Here is a 20,000-nt window from a genome sequence, read left to right on the forward strand (position 1 = left end):
GCAAGCGCACACGTGCACAAGGAGACAGTCATACAAACATAGATATACGCACATGTGAATAATGGAGTTGGGGTTAGAGGGGAAAATGAATAAGTTAAGTAAGTACAAAAGAGTTGAAAAATGAAACTGAAAGAATGAATATTATTGTAAAGTGTTACATTAATTGCTAACCTCTGCTAAAGGTACAAGAAAAAGCAGTGAATGAAAAGCCTTACTACCAGCCGAACCGAGCTAACAATAGGCCAGTGACACAAGCGTAATTCAACAGAATACACTAAATTTACAGGACAGAAACACACACCTATACATACACACAATATCATAAATCCATACATACAGTAATATATTCAAGCACACACACACACATAGATATACATACATATATATATATATATATATATATATATATATATGCAAACATGCACATATTAAATGTATACGTATATGTATATGGATGGGTGTATATAATATACGTGTCTATACATACACACACATATATACGTGTATGTATGTATGTATATATATATATATATATATATATATATATTTATATATTTTGTGTGTGTGTGTTTGTGCGATTGTGTGTATATGTGCATGTATATATTTATGTATTCATCTATTGACATACGATTGTGCGCTTGGTGTGTTTGCCTGTGCGAGCGTTTGTGTGTGAGACTTCCAGATAAGTATGTGTACAAAGGTCTTAATCTTAAGCAAACTAACAGAACTGTACCCTATGCCTGAGAGCCAGAATATGTGGAGGCGTTTAAGGCAGGTTTCAGTTATCATTATCGCCACAGTTGTCATTGTTGTTGATGTTTAAGTTGACGATGATGACAACAATGACGATGACGACAACGACGGCGACGACGATGGTAAAGATGGTGATGATGATGATGACGAGGAGGAGGAGGATGTGGATGATGGGTGACAGTGGTGGCCTTCTTGTTGATGTTAGTGTCTTTCGTAGTCGTAATGGTGGTGGTAGTGTCGGTGGTGTCGGTGGTGACCTTGTTGCTGCCGGTGATTGATGATTTACGATGGTGATGATGACTGATGATTTATGATGGTGATGATGAAGTTAACGACATCCATAATGATTGCGATTAAGGGGATTACGATGACGACGATGAAAGTTGACAATGAGTAGTAGTAGTAGTAGTAGTAGTAGTAGTAGTAGTAGTGGTAGTGGTAGTAGTAGTGATGGTGGTGGTAGTGGTTGAAGTGGTGGTAGTGGCCTTGGGGTGGCGGTGGCTGTGGTGGTGGTGGTTGTTGTTGTGGTGGTAGTGTTGGTGGTGGCAGTGGTGGAGCTGGTGGTGGCTGTGGTGGTGCTATTGGTGGTGGCTGTTGTGGTGCTGGTTGTGGTGGCTGTTGTGGTGCTGGTTGTGGTGGCTGTTGTGGTGCTGGTTGTGGTGGCTGTTGTGGTGCTGGTTGTGGCTGTGGTGGCGCTGGTGGTGGCTGAGATGTCGGTGGAGGTGGTGGTGGTAGTGCTGCTGCTGCTGCTGCTGCTGCTGGTGGCGACCTTGTTGCTGCCGGTGATTGAAATGGGAGTAACAGTGGCGGCAGGGAAAACGGTGATGACGATGACAACGAAGACGACGATGACTGGTGATTTATGATGGTGATGATGAAGTCAACGACGTCCATAATGATGGCGATTAAGGTGATTACGATGACGAACATGAAAGCTGACAATGAGTAGTAGTAGTAGTAGTAGTAGTAGTAGTAGTAGTAGCAATGCGGGTGGTGGAGATGGTGCTGGTGCTGGTGCTGATGCTGGTGGTGGCTGTGGTGATGGTGGTGGTGGTGCCTGTGGTAGTGCTGGTGGCGACCATGGCAATGGTGGTGACCTTGGTGGTGGTGGTGGTGGTGGTGGTAGAGAAAAGCACGCCTTAACGATGCCGTAAACCACAACTACTCTGACAAACAAATAAAGTCGCCTCTCCGTGGACTCTCGGACTACTAGAAATAGCAACTCATTAAAATTTCCCTCAAATTACACCTAACTGTTTGTAAGACAAGGAATGACGGATTAGATGATGTAGCTCGTAGAACACAATCTCATTTAAAAAGATGGAATGACCATGGTCGGAATATCACTGATCGTTTGTCTGCTGACTGCAACGTAATCGTTGACGACTGAAACCAGCAGTTAAACAGCTGAAACAGAAGAAAAAGCACCCGACGCGCACTTCCTCATATTTCCTCGATCTGCTAGAAATAGCAGCCAAACCTTTTTTTATTATATATAATTGCCCTAAGTATAGAATATATAATCTAATACAATATAGCTTTCAACAGGCAGACATAAGGGATGCACATTTAAAAAGATGAAATGGCCATGGTTGGAAAATCACTGATCGTTTGTCTGCTGACGGCAAAAGAATCGTTGACGATCGAAACCAGAAGCAGTAAAACAGTAAAACAACTGAAACAGAAGAAAAAGCATTCGACGCGCACTTCTTCATATTTCCTCGATCTGCTAGAAATAGCAGTCAAACATTTTTTTTTATCGCCCTAAGTATAGAATATATAATCTAATGCAATATTGTTTTCAACAGACAAACATATCAGAAACACCTTTCATATTTGATCAGAGCAAACCAAGGGTTAAACCATAACATCATTGCAAGCAACAATCCTTTCTACTGGAAGCACGAGGTCTCAAATGTTGGGAGGGGGCGGGGAGGAGATTAGTCGGTTACATCGAGTCCAGTACTCAAATGGTCCTTAATTTTTCGACCCCGAAAGGAATAAAGGCAAAGTCGACCCCGAAATTTGAACTCAGAACGTAGCAACGGGCAAAATACCGCTAAGCATTTCACCCGGAGTGCTAACGATTCTACCAGCTCGCCGCCTTCATTATAAGCAACAATAACGACAGTAATAATGGTCTCTAACAGCCAGAACAAATACTGCAAGGCATTTTCCTTGACTCTCTAACAATCCTGCTAATTCACAACTTTAATAATGATAATGATAAGTTTTTCTGCTATAGGCACAAGATCTGAAATTTAAGGGGAGAGGTTATTCTATTACATCGACTCCGGTGTTCAACTTGTTCATTTTATCGATCCCTGAAGGATGAAAGCCAAAGACTACCTCAGCAGAATTTGAACTCACAATGACGAAATAACGTTAAATATTTTGCCCGTCGTGCTAACAATTCTGCCAGCTCACCGCCTTAACAATCCTTACTACTATAGACTCAATGCCTGAAATTTTGCGGGAGGATGCTAGTCGATTACATTGAATCCAGTACTCAAATGGTACCTCATTTTATCGACTTCCAAAAGATCAAAGATAAAGTAGACATCGGTAGGATAAACAACAACAACAACGGTAATAATGGTTTCAAATTTTGGCACAAGGCCAGTAAGTTCGGGGAAGGGGTAAGTCGTTTAGATCGACCCTAGTGGTCAACTACTTAATTTATCGACCTCAAAAGGATGAAAAGCAAAAGTCGACCTCGGCGGAATTTAAACTCAGAGCGTCAAGACGGACGAAATGCTGCTAAGCATTTTGCCCGACGTGCTAACGATTCTGTCAGTGCGCCGCCTTAATAATAATAACAACAACAACAACAATAATAATAATAATGATAATAATAATAATAATAATAATAATATAATAATAATAATAATAATAATAATAAAATCGAATGTGGAATCTAAAAACCGAAACAATTCCTATCATAGTAGGCGCATCAGGTATGATAAAAAATATTCAGACGAATATATAACAAAAACACCAGGACTTACAAATATATATATAACATACAGAAAATTGCACTACTGGGCACTGCACACATCTTACGCAAAACCCTTTCAATACAGTGACCATAAGAGCATCACAGCAAACCAGAGCACATACCCAAGGCACACATAGCTGCGCTCGGTAGTGAAGTGAAAGCACGTTATAAAAATAAAACTACTTAATAATAATAATAATAATAATAATAAGAAGAAGAAGAAGAAGAAGAAGAAGAAGAAGAAGAAGAAGAAGAAGAAGAAGATAGAGCGCCAGCCTTGACAGCGGCTGGACGTGTTCCTCACTGCTCTGACAGTTCGGTGGCTGAAAGCCATAGAAACACTAATATGGGCCAGTTTAGCAACGGGGAAAAATAACTCTCAAAGACTGGAACATCTACAATACCTCGTGAGTATTTGAAATTCTCTTCAAAGTGGGTTAAGAAATTTACAAATTTACATATCTGCAGCTTTCAAACATACATCCGATCGGCTTTAAAAACTTTAATACCCACAACTGCCTCTGTAAGCACCCTTTTTTTCTTCTCTCTAAAAAAACATCACGCTTTTCTTTTTGTGGACTTGCAAAACCCTAAAACTTTCTATGAAAATCTGACTTTTCTTTGCTTCCTCCCAGAATATTCAAATATAAATGTAAACATATACTCTTTATTGCAAAACACACCTGTTCTTCTAACTGGACATACAAACATCTCTAGAGGGGTCAACTTCAACCTCCACAATATTACCTTGCACGAAATATACAAACACTTTTTATTGCAATAACACAAACGCACATGGAAAAAATAATGATGCTAAGATTCTCTCTGGTCGAACACAGCTTCTCTATTCACAAATAATACAGAACAGCCCTTCAAAATAAGTTAAGAAAATTTACAAATTTACATATCTACAGTTTTCAATCATACATTCGACCAGCTTTAAAAACTTTGATACCCACAATTGCCTCTGTAAACATCCTTTTTTTTTCTTCTCTCTAAAAACATCACGCTTTTCTTTTTTTGTTTTTTTTTGTTTTTGTGGACTTACAAAACCCTAAAACTTTCTATGAAAATCTGACTTTTCTTTGCTTCCTCCCTGAATATTCAAATATAAATGTAAACATATACTTTTTTATTGTAAAAACACACCTGTTCTTCTAACTGGACATACAAACATCTCTAGAAAAGTCAACTTCAACCTCCACAATATTACCTTACAGGAAATATACAAACACTTTTTATTGCAATAACACAAACGCACGTGGGAAAAAAAAATGATGATGCTACGATTCTCTCTGGTCGAACACAACTTCTCTATTCACAAACAATACAGAACAGCCCTTCCTTAATTTTTCTTAAGCCTAATAGTAGTAAACATCTGAACTTTTTTTTGACCGATAGAAAAAAGAGAAAAAAAAAAAAAATCACTGATGGTGATGATGATAATAATGATAGTAATAGTGCTGATAATCTATCTATCTATCAATACACACACACACACTCAAAGAGTTCAACCAACACAAAGAAAGTATTATTTGACAGGCAAGAACTCTAGTGTTGAAGACAGTCAGCCAGCCAACCACCAAGCCAGCCAACGAGACAGACAGACACTACTGTGATGGTGATAATGATAAAAAAACAAAAATAACAATAATAAGATACTGCTGTGACTACACATAAAACAATATCATTGATGATGATGGTGGTGATGGTGATGGTGATGTTGAAAATGATGATGGTAATGGTGGTGATAATGATGATAGTGATGGTAATGGTGATGATAATAACAATAATAAGCCGACTACGGCTGCTATAATGGTACGATTATAATTGTAACGGCAATGATGGCCGTCTCCCCACGAGCCAATCAAAGCTAAAAAATGATAACATTATCGTAGCACCAAAGTGTTTTTGGAAACTAAAAGGAAAACTAAATCAGTATACCAAATCGCTTGTCCTATGGTTAATCTGGAAGCGCGTCCCCCAGGGAAGAGCCAGCCTGGGATGGAAAAGTCATCAACTGGCACAAACTCTTCTCCGAATACGGACATGGATGGTCACTTGAACGGGAAATCCCCCAACTCGAGCCCTCCATGTTCACCACCACAACCACCACAGAAAGAAAAATGTAAGCGGAACAAATGGACCCGAGAAGAGTATAAAGAAGTAATATACGCTTATTACTATGCATTAGGTAGGCCATCTCAAGAGAGACACACCGCAAACTCTTACAGTATATGGAGAACACGGAATCAAGACAGTAGGCCCTATTTGGACGAGAACAAATTAGCAAATGTGAGAGGGATATCTTTAGAAATAACGACTCACAGACAGTGAAATAAGCGCGATCAAGCACGCAACGGAAAATGACATAATATAAGACACAAAGGAAATGAAGAATCAGATGAACAGTATAGCCCGCCACGAGGCTTAATTGAAAGACTGCCATCTGACCAAAGTACGCAAAGGCCTGAAGATACAAGAAATTCTATTGTACCAGTTAAAGATAGCCAGGAAAACGAAAAACAACAGTAACTGAAGATCTCGCATTTGCTGAAGAACACAGAGAGTCTATGGCAGAAATGAGGCAGAAAATCCTGAATACGCTTGAAGTTGTAAGACATACAGGTATGAATGATACAGAACCGCTTCATAAACTCTCAAATACAAACCAAAATAAAAAACAAATCCAAATTGGCAACTATGTAGCAAATGAAATAATACGAGAATTAAAACCTGATTTTACTGAGTTAAATGAAATTATTTACGCTTCTGCTAGGGCAATTGAAACCAGCTGTATGCTCCCGAAAAAACAAAGAAAACAAAACCTGGGAAGAAATCAAACCTGGAGAAGTAAAATTGAAAAAGTGATTGAATTTATGAGAGGGGAAATATCAATATTAAATGAACTAATATGTGGAAATGATGTAAGATCCAGAACAGGAAGAAAGATGAAGAGAAAATTGGATCCTCACCAAGAGAAGAACTGATATCAATAAAAGAAACGCTGAAACAAAAAGTCCAAGCAAAAGCCCAAGAATACGAAGATTTGAGAAGAGAAACAAGTTTTACAAGCAAAATAAGCTGTTCACATCCAATGCCAAAAAATTCTACAGAGAAATAGGGAAGGAGAAAGTAACCGTTAAAGACGACCCCCCTCCATGGAAGAAGTTCAAAACTTTTGGAAAAGGATTTGGAGTGACAAGAAGACGTACAACATAAATGCAGACTGGATTATACAAACTGAAGGATCCTACCAAAATTTACAACAACAAGCATGGGAAGACATCACAATAGCAGACCTAAGAAAGGCACTCACGAAGGCCCATAATTGGAAATCCCCCGGTAAAGATAGGGTGCCGAATTTCTGGCTCGCATCGCTCCCGTGCGCACACGGTAAGCTAGTTCAGAGCTCAATGGAATTATGAGAGACCCAAAGAAAACACCTGAATGGTTAGCAAGTGGCATTACTTACCTACTCCCAAAGAATAACGAAACCAACCTTCCAAAAAACTATCGGCCTATAACCTGTCTATCCACCACGTATAAAATCCTAACATCTATCCTGGCGGAGAAAACATATGCATTCATGGAGAAACGATATTTTCCCTATTGAACAAAAAGGGTGCCGCCGAGGCTCTTACGGATGCAAAGATCAACTGCTAATCAATCGTATGATCCTTGAGAACTGTCACAACAAGCGCAGAAATCTCAGCACCGCATGGATTGACTATAAAAAGGCCTTCGACAGTATACCGCATCATGGATCTCGAGATCGCTGGACATCTTCAAAATTTCCCCTGTGATTTCAAACTTCCTGAAGCACAATAGTCGTTGTGGAATACGAATCTCCAATTATACCACTCTAATGGAGTACTTGCTTCAGAAAATATAACATCAACTGTGGAATTTTTCAAGGTGACTCACTTTCACCTTTCATATTATATCATATCCCTATAACCCTAATCCCCTTACAGTGAATTAAACAGAACAGGGTATGGGTATAAAATTGCCAATAAAAAATAAGCCATCTATTTTATATGGATGACTTAAAACTTTATGGTAAAGACAATAATGAACTTGAATGCCTATTGCGCACCGTGAAAGCATTCAGCGATGACATCGGGATGGAGTTTGGACTTGAGAAGTGTGCCAAGGCCACTTTCCAGAAGGGAAAGTGAAGACCACAAATTCAGTCGTGTTAGATGTTGACAAAGTCATAAGAGAGCTTGAGCAAGAACAAACATACAAATATTTAGGGATAAATGAAGGCTCTGGTATTCAGCATGCAAGCATGAAAGAGAAGATCAGGAAGGAATGTTATAGGAGAGTTCGTGCAGTCCTGAAATCTGAACTAAATGCACGTAACAAGGTGCTAGCTATAAATTCCTTAGCGGTTCCAGTTGTTACTTATAGCTACAATGTGTTGAACTGGAATATGAGTGAAGTAAAGAATATAGATAGAAAAATACGCAAGCTGCTGAGTTGTAATAGGATGCACCACCCAAAGGCAGACGTAGATCGCCTTTACCTTCTCAGAGCCCAAGGAGGTCGAGGCCTGATCCAATTTGAACTAGCTTACAAAACAACCACAATTGGACTGGCCAAATATCTCGAAATATCGAATGACTGGATGCTAAAGCTCGTGGAAAATCACGAGAGACGAAAGAAGCTTCATTCTATCATCAAGGAAAGCAAAAAATTTGCTATTGATCTCGTGCAGGATACCCAAACTGAACAACCCGAGGGAAGTACGGCAACTATTGTTGCAAAGAAGGTGAAAATGATGGCAATGAAAAAAGCGCACGAGCAATTGGCTGATAGGTGGGAGGAGAAACCTCTGCACGGCAAATATGTGACCCGCAGCAAACAAGCTGATGTTGACCAGAAGCAAAACCATCAGTGGCTGCGGAGCTCAGGGCTAAAAGCAGAGAGCGAAGGTTTCATCCTGGCTGCTCAAGACCAAAGCCTATTAACCCGGACTACCAGGCCAATGTGATGAAAAATGGAGCAGACCCAAAATGCCGATTCTGCAACGACATGATTGAAACAGTGGACCACCTAATCTCTGGATGTAAAGTCTTAGCACCAGTGGAGTATAAATTAAGACATGACAGAGTTGGCCAATATCTCTACTGGCTAATAAGTCGGCATTACAATATAAAAACTGCCGACAAGTGGTATAATCACCACCCTGAGGCTGTAACTGAAGGAGAAAATGTAACCATTCTGTGGGACTTTCCAGTACATACAGACCGAACCATCAAGGCCAATAAACCAGATATTGTTGTGAAAGACCAAAACAATAAAGTTTGCTTATTGATCGACATGAGCATCCCCTGTGATCATAATATCTCAGCGAAAGAGTTTGACAAGCTCAGAAAATATAAAGACCTACTCATTGAAATTGAGAAAATGTGGCATCTCAAGGCGGTTACAATACCAGTGATCGTAGGAGCACTAGGAATGATCAAGAAGGGAACCGAAAATTATATGAGAATGATCCCTGGCTTACCATCCCTGCAAGAAGTGCAAAAGATTGTCTTAACTGGTACATCACACGTATTAAGAAGAGCATTGTCGATGTGAGAACTGTTGCTGCTCATGTATTTTAATTTAACTTAAAAAAAAAAAAAAAAAAAAAATGAACGAACTACTGAGTTTGGTTTAATGGCCTACCAATATGCACTATGAGTTTCTTTGCCCTAGGAGTCGGGAAGACACTCGGCAAGAAATAGAAGAAAATTTGAAAGAAGAAAAAAAGTAATAATAATAATATGTTTCAAATTTTTCCACAAGGACAGGAATGTTGGGGAGGGGCGAGTTGATTACATCGACCCCAATGTTCAACTGGTACTTATTTTGTCAACCCCGAAAAGGTGAAAGGCAAAGTCAACATCGTTTTTTTTTATTTAAGTGACTCAGTACAGATGGAGACTGACCACAGCTGTTTTCCTAGGACAGCTTCAGGATATAAGAGGGTAAGGGGAAGGAATTCGACCAGTAAAAAAAATAGTATAAAGATGCAGAAAGTGAAAGTGAGCCTAAAAGAAGTGGTTATAGAAAACAGATGATAACATTTGGGGTAGCGAAGGGTTTGTTTAAAGTGGCTAAGCAGAAACTAGTAGACCAAGCTAATGCCATTTGGAGAAAAAAGTGGATGGCTGAATTGGAAGTGGAATGAATCACAAGGGAATTGGAAAAAAAAAAGACTAAGCACTAAAAAAGCAAAACAACAGTTTACACCGAAGAAGAAACTAAAGGAAAAATAATAATAGCACAGCTGATTGAGGACTAATTGGATAAAAGCCAAGATAGACAAAAACCAGGTAGGTTCCCAATGTAGGTTCTTTCTGCTGGCACAGAAAGAATGCAAGAAAAGACATAACCAATTAGGGAGAATAATCCACTGGGAGTTATGGAGAAAGCTAGGATTTAACCATACTGTAGCCCGATGCTAAGAACTTTTCTTTTCCAACAGTTTAATCTGTTGTGCGTCAGTCAAATACATAACTCACGCACAAAGACTTACGAATGCATATAACATACAGAAAATAATGCTGTTAGGCACCACGCACATCCTACCTAAGCACTTTCAATAGTGTGAAAATAAGAGCACTATAACAAACCACAGTACATACTCAAGGCACACAGAGCTACGCTCTCTAGTGCAGAGAAAACACATGATAGATATAAGACTGCTGAATAATAATAATAATAATAATAATAATAATAATAATATAATAATAATATAATAATAATAATAAGAAGAAGAAGAAGAAGAAGAAGAAGAAGAAGAAGAAGAAGAAGAGAGAAGAAGAAGAAGAAGAAGAGAAGAAGAAGAAGAAGAAGCAGAAGAAGAAGAAGAAGAAGAAGAAGAAGAAGAAGAAGAAGAAGAAGAAGAAGAAGAAGAAGAAGAAGAAGAAGAAGAAGAAGAAGAAGAAGAACCTCTCAATGGCAAATACCCAATGAGAGCGAATAATGCCGATGTTGACAAAGACCTTACCCATCAATGGCTAATGGCGTCTGGCTTAAAATCAGAAGGGTTTTTCATAGCAGCCCAAGATCAATGCCTACCTACAAGGAATTACCAGGCCAACATATTAAAGAACGGCAGCTCCCCAATATGCCGTATATGTCAAAAATCAAAATGAGACCATCGATCATGTTTCCGTGTGCAGTTTTCTTGCGCCTACAGAATATCTTAACAGGCATGATAGAGCTGCACAATATATTCACTAGGTAATTTGCAAAAACCTGGACTTGTCCCATGATAAAAACTAGTGGGAACGCAAGCCACCCCCAGTGCTTGAAAATGATCACATTTCACTCCTCTGGAACTTCACCATTCAAACTGACAGAAAGATAGATGCAAATAGGCAAGCCATCATATTGAAAGACTTCAGACAAAAATCATGTCTCCTCATTGATATGACTATCCCAATCGATATAAACGTATCTGTCAAGACCTACCAAAAGCTGAGCAAGTATAAAGATCCTGAAATAGAAATTAGCAAAATGTGGAACCTCAAGACTAAAACAGTACCTATTTTCATAGGTGCCCTAGGAATGATAGCAAAAGGGGCTGCTTCCTACCTAGCTCAGATACCAGGAAACCCCAAAATGGTAGATATACAAAAGATAGTGCTCATGGGAACTGTCCGTTTCCTACGTAAAATACTATCTATGTTATCTCAAATTTTAAAACAAAAATAATTTTCTTGCGCAAAACCAAATATTATTATTATTTGAGCTTATACCTATTTCTTTACTACCCACAAGGGACTAAACACAGAGGACAGAAAAACGGATTAAGTCGATTACATCGACCCCAGTGCGTAACGGGTGCTTAATTTATCGACCCCGAAAGGATGAAATGCAAAGTCGACCTCGGAGGAATTTGAACTCAGAACGTAACGTCAGACGAAATACAGCTAAGCATTTCGCCCGGCGTGCTACCGTTTCTCCCACCTCGCCACCTCAATAATAATAATAATAATAATAATAATAATAATATTAATAATAATAATAATAATAATAAACATAATCGACATAAATGTATCTGTCAAGACCTATCAAAAACTCAGCAAGTTTTGAGAGGAGAAGACTAGTCGATTACATCGACCCCAATGTTTCATTGGTTTAACGACCCCGAAACGATGAAAGGCAAAGTCCACCTTGGCGGAAGTTGAACTCCGAACGTAATGACAGACGAAATGCCGCTAAGCATTTCGTCTAGCTGGCTAACGATTCTGCCGGCACACCACCTTAATAATAACCATAGTAGTAGTAGTAGTAGTAGTAGTAGTAGTAGTAGTAGTAGTAGTAGTAGTAGTAGTAGTAGTAGTAGTAGCCCACATTCTACGTAAGATATCAATTCAGTAGAGCAAAACAAATAAAACAATCAACAAACACACTCTATACAGTAAATATCCAATGAAATAACCCTCAAAACATGTGTTCAACAGGTCGAATGCCCAACATAACATAACTCATATTACATACGCCACACAATACAAACACTAAGACAACAAAAAACTCGGGACAAACCACATTTCTCCAAAAGGAGAATGGCTAGAAAAACCGATGCATGGCCGATACCCAAGTAGAGTGAACAAACCAGACATAGAAAAACGAGACATTCACCTATGGATGAAGAGCTCAGGACTGAAGGCTGAAACTGAAGGTTTATCATAGCAGCACAAGATCAAAGCTTGGCAACCAGAGCTTACCACAACAAAATAATGAACGATGGCACTGACCCGAAATGCAGAATGTGTCACGAGCAGGATGAAACAGTGAAACACATCTTAACTGGATGCACAGCGCTTGCAAAAAAAAAACGAATATATTCATAGGTACGATAGAGTAGCGCAATATATCCATTGGAGGATATGTAAAGATTACCGGCTACCAACTTCAGAAAGATGGTAGAAGCATAAACCTGAAACTGTGACCGGGAAGGATGATGTAGCAGTACTCTGGGACATGCCGATCAACACCGATAAAGAAATTAAGGAAAACAGGTCGGACATAATCATCAAAGATGGGAAGAATAAGAAATGCTTAATGATAGATGTGACAGTACCATCAGAGAGAAATGTATCCATTAAAGAAGTTGAAATGTTACTTAAGTACAAAGACCTAGAAATAGAAGTGACCAAGATGTGGGGAAGGAAAGGCAGCACAGCGCCAGTGGTGATTGGAGCGTTAGAGTTAATTAAAAAGGGCCGTGATAAGCAGCTCAACAAACTCCATTGCAATGTTAACGTGGGAGAACTTCAGAAAATAGTGTTGCGCACTTTAGGTTCCGCACACATTTTACACCGTGTACTCTCCATGAGATGAGGACCTGCTGTGACCCTAGAGTCAAGGGATGACCCCGGTTCAGCAGAAGACAACGGACCATATTTTATTTTAAAATAATAATAATAATAATAATAATAATAATAATAATAATAATAATAATAATAATAATTAGAAAACGGCAACAGTCCCACAAAAAGCCTTCTTGGCAAGAGCGTCTGCAACAACAAATTAAAGTATTTAGATCTGACATTGAATATTTGAAAAACTTAAGGCTCACAAGACTACCAAACCTACAAAAACCCAAAAATTACTGAAAAAATACAATATGAAAACTATACTTGATATTTGCCACCATAGAAACCATCAAACAAAAGGTATCTGCCAAAGCTGCCCGCATAGCGAGGTATGAAAAGCGTGTTAGATTTTTCAAGGACAACAACATGTTCAAAAATAACACCAAGAATTTTTACAGGAAGATAGGAAAAACAGCGTTTACTGCAGGGTCTGTACCATCAAAAGAAGAAGTGCAGAGATTTTGGAATAAAATCTGGGCAGAAGAAAAAACACAACGAAGAAAGGCCCCCTGGATTGACAGAATATCTACAGAACTGGACTCCTTAGAAGAGCAAAAGTGGGAGGGTGTCAAGGTAGAAGATATAAGATCTGCTCTCAGGAGGTCAAGCAAATGGAAGTTTCCAGGAAAGGATAAAATTCCTAACTTCTGGCTGAAGCCTTCCCAGAGAGCCATGAACTGCTAACAGAACTGTACAATGAGGTTTTGCAACACCCTAGTAGGATGCCTCCTTGGCTAGTAATGGGTTAACATTCCTGCTTCCAAAAAGTGAAGAAACAAATGAACCAAAAAACTATAGACCCATAACCTGCTTAACAACTATGTACAAAACACTAACATCTGTCCTGACGGAATATACCTATAGTTTTTTAACAGACAGCAGCATATTCCCTAATGAACAGAAAGGATGTAAACGTGGATCCTACGGCTGTAAAGACAAACTACTCATCAATAAGATGATCTAGAAGATTGTCACAAACGACACAAAAACTTATCAATAGCCTGGATAGACTATAAAAAGGCTTTTGATAGCCTACCACATAGCTGGATTAGGAAATGCCTTGAAATGTATAAGATAGCACCAACTCTGCGAAACTTCTTGACTGTAAGTATGAGATCATGGAGAACCACACTAACTCTGAACAGTGACAGTGAATCCCTAAATGCTGGTGATGTAAAAATTTCGTGTGGCATTTTCCAGGGTGACTCACTGTCACCACTCCTCTTTTGTTTATCCTTAATACCTCTCTCAAAGCTGCTCAATGACGCGCGAGTACGGGTATAAAATGTTTGATAAAAATATAAATCATCTCGTTTACATGGATGATTTAAAGCTTTTTGCAAAAAATGTCAACAACTCAAGGGCTTACTAGCGATAGTCAAACAATTCAGTGACGACATCAGAATGCAATTCGGCCTCGATAAATGTGCAAAGGCTACCTTTATCAAAGGAAAAATGACAGAAACATCTAAACGTTACCTGACAACACGAATGTCATAAAAGAACTAGACCCAGCGGAGAGCTACAAGTACCTAGGGGTAATTGAAGGGAACGGAATAAGGCATTCAGAGATGAAGGAAAGGATCAGGAGAGAATGCTATCGAAGAGTAAGAGCAATACTCAAGACAGAGCTGAATGCAAGAAACAGGATCGAAGCAATCAATGCATTAGCTATACCAGTCGTGACTTACAGTTTCAATATTGTTAACTGGTCAATTACTGAAATATGTCAGCTCGACAGAAAAATAAGGAAACTGTTGACAATGCATAGAATGCACCACCCTAAGGCAGATACAGAACGACTCTATCTGCCAAGAAAAGAGGGAGGGCGTGGTCTTTTGCAACTGGCAATAACAATGAAGATTGCTACAATTGGCTAGACTAGACACCTACCTGAAAAACTCTGAGGACTGGATGTTAAAACTTGTCTCAAAACATGAAAACAAGAAAGCATCATACTCAGTCACAAAACAGGCAAAGGAATATCTAAGTGAATTCCGAATACAACCAATTTCGGAATTAGAGATAGACATACAAGAAACAAGCACAGAAAAAGCTAGGCGCATGAAAACCCGTGCCAAAACTGCGGCCTTAGATATTCTGAATAATAAATGGCAAGAAAAACCTCTCTATGGCAAATACCCAAAGAGAGCGAATAATGCAGATATCGACAAAGCCCTGACCCATCAATGGCTAATGGCCTCTGGCTTAAAATCTGAAACAGAGGGGTTTATCATAGCAGCTCAAGATCAATGCCTACCAACAAGAAACTACCAGGCCAACATATTAAAGATCAGAAGCAGTCCAACGTGTCGTGTATGCAAGCAACAAAATGAAACCATTGACCATGTGGTCTCCAAGTGCAGTCTTCTAGCGCCTACAGAGTATCTCAACAGGCACGATAGAGCTGCACAATATATTCACTGCGGTAATCTGTAAAAACCTGGATTTGCCCCATGAAAAAAACTGGTGGGACACAAACCACCCCCAGTGCTTGAAAATGACCACATCTCACTCCTCTGGAACTTCACCATTCAAACTGACAAGGAGATAGATGCAAATAGGCCAGACATCATATTGAAAGACTTCAAACAAAGAACATGCCTCCTCATTGATATGACTGTCCCAATCGATATAAACGTATCTGTCAGGACCTACCAAAAACTGAGCAAATAAAAGATCTTGAAATAGAATCAGCAAAATGTGGAAGCTGAAGACTAAAACAATACCTGTTGTCATAGGTGCCATGGGAATGATAGCAAAAGGGGCTGATAGCTACCTAACTCAGATACCAGGAAACCCAAAAATGGCAGAAGTTCAAAAGATAGTGCTCATGGGAACTGCTCATATCCTACGCAAAATACTCTCTATGTAACCTCAAGGTTTAAAACAACCATAATTTTCGGTTTAAAAAAAAAAAACAAAAAAAAAAAAAAAACTTCTTTTTTTTTAGACATTCATTAGTAAAACATCCCCACCCCCCCAAATATATGGCACACTAGGCATAACAACAACATGAACTTCCAACCCTGTTGTCTCTTGAGGTCTCTGGTGAGACTTGGAGCCAACTTGTACCAAATATAAAGCAAAAGTCAAACATAGAATAATAATAATAATAATAATAATAAACATAATCGACATAAATATATCTGTCAAGACCTACCAAAAAACTCAGCAAGTATAAAGATCTTGAAATAGAAATTGGCAAAATGTGAAACCTGAAGACTAAAGCAATACCTTTTGTCATAGCCGCCCTAGGAATGATAGCAAAAGGGGCTGATTCCTACATAGTTCAGATACCAGGAAACCCCAAAACGGCAGAAATTCAAAATATTGTGAAATCTCAAATTTTAAAATAAACTTATAATTTCCTTATGTTTTCTTAAACATTCTCTGAAGCAATACTATGTGTAAAACCAAGCATAACACCAGCATGAACTTCTAACTTGTTATCTCTTGAGGTCCGTGGGTGAGATTTGGAGTCAACTTTTACAAATACAAAGCAAAAGTCAAACATTTAATAATAATAATAATAATAATAATAATAATAATAATAATAATAAATAATAATGATAATGGTAATAATAATAATAATAATAATAATTCCTTCTTATTGTGGCATAAAGCCAGTAATTTTACGTATGGAGAGGGCACATTGACGCCGCCCCCACTTGTATTTATTTCAACAACTCCGAATGAATAAAAGACTAAGTCGACGGTATTTCAAATCAGAACATAAAGCAGGAAGAAACGCCATTAAGCAATTTGTCCGACGCGCTAAGGATTTTATCAACTTTCCACCTGTAAACGAGAATGCTTATATGCACCACAAAACCCCAACATCCATTTTAAGAGGAAGATAAATATTACCCTTTGGTGTTAGTAATGCTTCTGTCACCATTAATTTTTTAAAAATAATTCTTTATATTTTTGTTACAAAGCCAGCAATTCTAAGGTGAAGGAGCAAGTTCATTACATCGTGTCCCGTACTTGTCTGGTAGTATATTTTATCTACCTCGAAAGTATGAATGGTATAGTTGACTGTGGTGTCATTTGAACTCGGAACGTGAAAAGCTGGAAAAAAATGCCACGAAGCGTTTTGTTCAATGTGCTAAACGACGCTACCAGCTTACTTCCTTAACAACAGCAGCAGCAACAACAACAATAATAATTTCTTTTATTGGCCACAAGGGCTCAAGACATGGAGGACAATATCGAAGGACGAGTTACAGTACAAAAAAAATTACAAAAAACATGTGGGGTTAATATCAATCAAATGGGGATACTACCATATTAAAGGATATAACAGAGGATATATAATAGAAAGCAGAGAAATAAATAATGAATAAATAGAATCGGCCCCAAAAGGATGAAAGGCAAAGTCGACCTCGGCAGAATTTGAACTCAGAATGAAAGGATGGGTGAAATGCTGCTAAGCATTTTGCCTGGCGTGCTAACGTTTCTGCCAGCTCGCTGCCTTAATAATAATAATAATAATAATAATAATAATAATAGTAATAATAATAATAACAATAATAATAATAACAATAATAACAATAATAATAACAACAACAACAACAACAACAATAATGATAATAATAACAATAATAATAATAGTAATAATAATGATAATGATAATAACTAGCTGGACCCGTGAAAAATTCACGGACAACAAAAAATGTAAGCATCTGTAAACAGTGTACTGGTGCCATGAGAAATGTTTGTATATTATGACCGTCTTTCTTTATGTTCTGAGTTCAAATTCTGCCGAGATCGACTTTGCCTTTCGTCCTTTCGGGGTCTATAAATTAAGTATCAGTTGTGTACTAGGTTGATCTAATCTACTGGCCCCCTCCCCACAAAAAAATCAGGCCTAGAAAAGTATATTGTGACAGTTACAGAATATAGAAAGTAATGTAAAAGCAATAACTATAACATCCAACCAAAATATCTCAGTTACAACAACATAAACGGAATTACTATTTAACCTTAAAATACATCGTACATATTCAAAGAACCTTAATGTATAAATTGAAATGCAAAATAACGAAATAATAAATGGATTTATGAATGAAAATTTAGTAATTGCGTTTATTTCCACCACGCGACATTTATTATTGCAAACATGTTTTAACTAACCTAAACTATACACACACACAAATACATTCATATACATATGTCTCGAGTTTTAGCTGTAATTACATGACCGGCCTCGTCATATTCTGTGTGAGACTGAATCTCTCCGAGAACTACATTAATGTTATACATGTCTGTGGAGTACTCAGCCATTTGTGAGTTAATTTTATCCACGTGTGGTAATGAAAAGTGAAATTGTCATCCAATATTTGCTGTGTATATGTATCTATGTATGAAATTTTCTTTGGATTTATGTATCTACTGTCTCTCTCTCTCTCTCACTTTCTCTCTTTCACTTTCCCTTCTTTGTGTCCCTCTTCTCTTCCTCTTTTGATTTAACCATGTATAAATGTATCAATATATCTACTTCTCTTGCGATGTGATAAACATTTAAAAACACAAAACGAACGCCGTCACCACTCACTGTCACTTTCTCTTTCTCTCTCACTTTCTCTCGCTCTTTCTCCCTGACGTCCTCTCTGAAACATTTAAAACACAAAAAGAACACTGTCACCATTCACTTTCTCTTTCACTCAACAAGGTACGTACAACAGGTACGTACAAAAACAAAAAGATAGCGTATTAATATTATTGATAATAATAATAATAATAATAATAATAATAATAATAATTAATAATAATAATAATAATAATCCTTCCTACTAAAGGCAAAAGGCCTGAAATTTGGGGAAAGTGGACTAATCGATTACATCCAACATAATGTTTCACTGGTACTTAATCTATCGACTCCGAAACGCTGAAAGGCAAAGTCCACCTCGGCGGAATTTGGACCAAAATGTAACAACAGAGGAAATACTGCTAAGGCAATTTGTCCAGCGAGCAAACGATTCTTCCAGCTCACCGTCTTATAATAATGGCTTCAAATTTTGCCACAAAGGTAGCAATTTTGGTGGGAGGGGATAAGTCGATTACATCGACCCCAGTTTTCCGCAGACACCTAATTTATCGACCCGAAAGGGTGAAAGGCAAAATCGACCTCGGCGGATTTTGAACTCAGAATGTAGCGACGGGCGAAATACCTATTTCTTTACTACCCACAAGGGGCTAAACACAGAGAGGACAAACAAGGACAGACAAAGGGATTAAATCGATTACATCGACCCCAGTGCGTAACTGGCACTTATTTAATCGACCCCGAAAGGATGAAAGGCAAAGTCGACCTCGGCGGAATTTGAACTCAGAACGTAGCGGCAGACGAAATACCGCTAAGCGTGCTAACAATACTGCCAGCTCACTGACTTAATAATAATAATAATAATAATAATAATAATAATAATAATAATAATAACAACAACAACAACAACAACAACACAACACGACGACGAAGAGGATGATGATAATGATGATGAGGATGATGATGATGATGATGATGATTTCTTTAGTGGGTACAAGGACTGAAATTAGCTATAAGAAGATATGTTATCCAAAACGACAGCTGCATTATACAATAATGACATCAACGATAATAAAAACGATAAGAACACAATATGGAACTGGCGACAACAAAGTAAAAGAAAAAATAGAAAGCACGCGCAGAAGCAGCAAGAGCAATATTATCAACAAACACAACAACAACAACAGCAACATCAACAACAGCAATAACAATAACAACAACAACAACAACAACAACAACAACATTTGCAACAGCAACAACAGAAAGAGCGGTTAAATTAGCATCAATAATAACAATAGCAAGGAGGACAATAAAC

General features: G+C 38.1%; 1 protein-coding gene across 1 annotated transcript in view; it reads right to left on the reverse strand.

The window, feature by feature from the left end:
- Positions 1 to 20,000, reverse strand: part of LOC115209486 (cytochrome P450 2U1-like) — an 86,263-nt gene that overhangs the window by 65,391 nt on the left and 872 nt on the right. The window lies entirely within an intron of this gene.

The sequence above is a fragment of the Octopus sinensis genome, linkage group LG3, assembly GCF_006345805.1.
Source record: "Octopus sinensis linkage group LG3, ASM634580v1, whole genome shotgun sequence".
Classification (NCBI taxonomy): domain Eukaryota; kingdom Metazoa; phylum Mollusca; class Cephalopoda; order Octopoda; family Octopodidae; genus Octopus; species Octopus sinensis.